The 5044-nt window shown below is 49.1% G+C and overlaps 1 pseudogene; it reads left to right on the plus strand.

Moving 5' to 3' along the window:
* Positions 1-756: 756 nt before the first annotated feature.
* LOC147702041 (uncharacterized) lies at positions 757-2154 on the plus strand (annotated as a pseudogene).
* The last annotated feature ends 2890 nt before the right edge of the window (positions 2155-5044 follow it).

Below are 5044 nucleotides of genomic sequence, written 5' to 3' on the forward strand. Positions count from 1 at the left end.
CAGGTTGGAGTAGGGTCCTTTCGCCAGGTGACATAGCAATATGCATCTCAGGCGGGGTGTTGAGCAACATTGTTTGTCAGGGATCATCGGCGTGGACTGAGGAATGTGGTTGATTTTAATAAACACTGCTTCATCTTACAGGTGGTTATGGCAAACATTAGGGCACCGTCCAGCAGCCGACACGCGATCAGGAGAGGCACAGCGCATTTGGATAGGAGAGACTGCCTAGCTGAGAGACCAATTGCAGACACTGACAGAAGCCTTAGTACAGAGGGTGCAGCAGGTATTGGGGGCAAGATTTTGGGGATAATGCAGACCCAATGTGGTGATAAGTTAATTTCACAACAGTCAGAAGGGTGTAAGCCTATTATGACATAGCGGTGTGTCTTGTGTCACGTCATGATAGGAATTGAAGAATTTATGCAAGCCCATTATGGAAGCTGTTGTTTCACAGGTCGCTCAATTCTATATGTCTCTATGCTGGCTTGTAATGCGCTTCAGAAGGGCTCAAGCCCAAAATGAAGTTTGTACTTTCAGGTACAGCGGTCCAATGCCAAGTGACCGTCTTTATTCCAACCACTGATCCTTGTGACACATTTCCTTGCACACAGTGGTAAAAATGTCCTCTCTCAATTTCAGATTTCTTTCACTCACCCACACACACACGGTCGGAATGATGGAGGGCCATGGTTCCTAGTCGTTGTTTTCCCCAAGCCTAGCCACGAGGACACCGAAGTATGGGCCAAGTTCATGGCCATGGGGCAGGCAAAACGGCTGAAGAGGGCAAGGGAGATGTTGCTGATGCAGGAGATGCAGCAACAATCAGCATCGCTCACCTCAACAGATGCTGAGGGGTTACAGCCAACTTATTCCAGTCTTGGCGTCCAAAGTGTTCAACCTATCAAAAGGAAGCAGCCATCGAGAGCAGTGACTGGGGGAAAATTGAAGAAGGCAAATCAAGGTGATGACGAACAAGCGGGGATAGAAATGCTGTCAACTTCCCAAGGAGATAGCTCAACAAAAAGAGGCAGGAAGGACAGTGGAGGACAAGACCCAGGTACTGGGAACAGTGGTAACTCCGCAAGGGCAGAACAGGACCCACAGACTAGCTTGCCAGTGGCACAGATGCAGACTAACCAACCCGTGTACAAGCTGGTTCCTAGCCTAACCCCGGCAGTATCTGGTTAGAGCCTGCAAGGAGGACTGGGTAAGATGATGGAAGCTATGCACAGCTTCACGGGTCTTCAAAAATGCTGGTTGGGGCAGGCTCAGAGCAGACTCCCAGCACCAGTCAAGCGAGTCAAGTGTGGGTGCAGGGAAGCAGTCCTTCTCTGGAGGTGTGGGCCGACTTCTCCTCTTTGACAACAGGGGGTTCAGGCAGGGGTGTTGCAGAAGTCATGGTGGGTGCAAATAGCAAGGGGGTTTGATTAGGCCTGATCCATTGTTGCTGACTGGAAGGTCATCTCTGGCATGGAGAGTTCCTTTAGAATCCAGAGAGGGAATTTGGAACAGGGAATTCATTGACATTTACTCATTGCTTACGTTCGACAAGGAAGGTGCAGACATCACTGTATCAAGTTAGGAGGTTGATAAACATAAGTGGAAGAAGAAGGTTAAACCAGATGAGAAAATAAAAACTGGTTAGAGGCATTTGCCATGTTATCCACATTCATCATGGAGAAGTTCCCTGAGCAGGGGCCTGCCCTCTGCATATATAACAGGGTAATTTATGAGGAATACAAGCATAATGGGGGCATGGTATGGTTGAATTACGATAGAGAGTGCAGGCAAAAGATGGGGCAGGCACCTGAGATGTCATGGGATTGTCGGGAGATTGAGCTCTGGGTAAATGGGCAGTGGCAACAGTAACACAAGCAGAGAGACCCCCTTCTTGAAGTACATACAGACAAAGCCATCCTAGTATAAACAACAGTTTAGACATACCTTTCAGGGCAGTGACACGCAGGGGGGAGGGGAGGCTTTCAGCATAGGGCCAACAACACATGCAGGCTATACAACAATGGGGCATGCACTTGGGGCGCCACATGCAAATTCACCCACACCTGCTCCAAGTGTGCTGGGTGGCACCCAGCAACCAGTTGCAGATGAGGCAAGACTGATAGGCCAAGAGGCATTAACCCAAATCAGCTTTAATTGTACTCCGTCTAAACAATCCATTCTTGCACCATACCCCATTTCCTTTCCTGCCTTGACCCTTATCCTGAAGGAGTACTCTAAAGCAGCTGAGCGTGAATTGTTGTTCAAGGGTTTTAGTGAGGGCTTTAAGATCCCATATTCTGGACCCACAGTTACAAGAGAGGCCAAGAACCTACGCTCAGCCATATAAGCACCAGAGGTGGTCAGAGAAAAGCTAGAGAAGGAGTGCTAGTTGGGGAGGGTGGCTGGGCCATTACCCCAGCCACCCCTTGCACATTTTATTGTGCCTCCTCTGGGGATCGTGCCCAAAAAAAAGCAGGACAAGTACAGGATGATTCACCATCTCTCTTACCCCAAGGGATCGTCAGTAAATTACTACTTGGATGATTAAGCATGCTCAGTTTGTTACGCATCATTTGATGAGGCTGTTGATTTGGCACGAGCAGCAGGTGAGGGTGCTCTTATGGCATAAGCGGATATTGAGTCTGTATTCCACCTCCTCCCAGTCTATCCCGATAGTTTTCAGCTACGAGGTATGCGGTGAGACGGGCAGTATTTCTGCGATAAATGTATGCCTATGGGCTGTGCAGTGTCATTTTCCTTTTTTGAAGCATTTGCATGCCTCCTGGAGTGGACATTGAGGCAGAGGAAACCCCGGGGAGCTCATTAAATTATCTAGATGACTTCATTGGTAAGGCAGGTTCCAGGGTGTGCTACGAGACTCTCTATGCATTTCAACAACATAGTCAGTCACTATGGGTGCCCTTGGCCCCAGAGAAGACTCAGGGACCACCCGAATGTTTGACATTCTTGGGCAGAGAAATTGATTCCACAGAAGGGATGTGTAGATTGCCAAACGATAATGTTGAGGTCCTTCAAAGCGACATCATGCAGATCCTGAGCAGGAACAAAGCAACGCTGGCCACAATTTAGAGCTTGCTGGCAGACTAAACTTTGCAGCTAAGATCATACCAGCAGGGAGAATCTTTGCCAGGTGGCTTGCTAAGGCAACAGTGAAAGTAGAGAAATCCCATCATTTAGTGCGGCTTAGTGGGGGACTGAAAGCTGACCTGCGTATGTGGCTGTCCTTTCTGAATGACTTCAATGGGTCTCTATTGAAATGAAATGAAATGAAAATTGCACTTATATAGCGCGTAACTACCCGGAGGCCTCGCAGCGCTTTAGACTGAATACTGGTGGCGAGCTCGTGGGGGATCATCACATCTTTGCAAACAAGTGCGTTTTTAAAGCCTTTCTGAAGGACAGGAGGTTGTTGATTCCTCGAAGGGAAAGGGGGAGGGAGTTCCAAAGCCTAGCCGCGGTATGGGAAAAGGATCGGCCACCCCAACGGGCTTTGTTGATTTTGGTGGTGGTTGCCAGTTGCAGGGAACTAGAGCACAAGGCTCTGGACGGTGCATAAGGTGTAGCTATAGGGTGAAGGATTGCTGGGCCAGTGCGGTGAAAAGATTTGTGCACAATGCACAAGGCCTTGATCTGCACTCTGGCCGCTACTGGGAGCCAGTGAAGCTTTTTCAGAGCTTTCTTGGCTGACTGCCAACGGGGGATGTTGTACAGTAGGCGGGCAGCACAGTTTTGTGTGACCTGAAGCCTATGGGTCACTGCTGCTGGGGCTCACCATGGTGCAGTAGTCAGCAGCTTCAGCTGTTCACTGATGCGTCTAGTAAAGAGGGTTTTGGTGCCATTCTACGCAAGGAAGTGTTGTTCGACAAAATGGCCAAATGCATGGAAGAAACATGGACTTACAAAAAACATCACTGCTTTTGAAATGTTTACAATTGTTTTATCACTACATCTATGGCCGCAAGTGCTAGCTAATAGAAGGATCACATTCTGGTCGGAAAATATGGTCGTGGTGCAGGCCGTTAACTGCCAATTGCCTGGTTTTGGTGGGGCTGTTGAGGGAATTGGTGAAGGGGTGCCTTTTGAGGAATATAGAATTTCGTGCCAGGCATGTCCAAGGGGTGAAGAACAGGGCAGCTGACTCTCTTTCTTATTTTCAGTGGGTGAAATTCTGAGCGAATTACCCCCAGGCGATTTATGAGGTGACGCCCTTTAAGGCGGAATGGTGGTACATGGTTCAGTAGAGCAAAGGATAGTGGCCTTGGAAGAATTATCATTGGCACCTGGGACACAAGCCAGATACCAGGCGTATTACAGCACATTTAGTCAATGACCCATTCCCTGGGATCAGGGGAGGGCCACCACCCTGTCGGAATAGTGCAGCTATTTGTGCTGTGCTGTTGGCAAAAGACAATGGGAAATCACAAGCATGGGTTTCAAGACTCCTGGCAGCAATAGCCCACTTCACGAAGCTGAAAGGGGAAGCTGATTCAACTGCAGGTTTCCCTGTAAGGGCAGCACTGAAAGGATGGGCTACACGGGAGGGAGGGAGGTCACAAGACCAGAGGGCACTCATTGATTTGAGCATGCTGAAGAGGTTAGTGGGGGCACTCCCTGTCCAATGCAGTTCAGGGTAAGAGGCATTGCTATTCTCCACCCCATTTTCCCTAGCATTTTTTGGTGCCTTCCGAACATCTGAATTAGTGGCACATGTGGCACATGACTCTTCTTATAGGGTGCTGAAGTTGGTTGACCTCAGAATGGGTCAAAATGTGGCAGTAATAACAGTAAGACAGTCAAAAACGGATCAGGTGGGGAAAGGCTCAGTAGTCCGTTTGACCAGACTAGGAGGCTGCGAGTGTTGCCCAATAGAACTGCTCAGGGTTTATATGGAGTGCCGGCCCAAACAGCCAGGTTACTTGCCGCTTCACTTTGCCACTGGATTCAAGATAGCCTGGCTGATGAGGGTTATGAACCTGAAAGCGGAGCCAGGACCGGAGGAAGGATGTTCTCCTTAAACGCCGCG

Source organism: Lissotriton vulgaris, chromosome 7 (assembly GCF_964263255.1).
Source record: "Lissotriton vulgaris chromosome 7, aLisVul1.2, whole genome shotgun sequence".
In the NCBI taxonomy this organism is placed as follows: Eukaryota; Metazoa; Chordata; class Amphibia; order Caudata; family Salamandridae; genus Lissotriton; species Lissotriton vulgaris.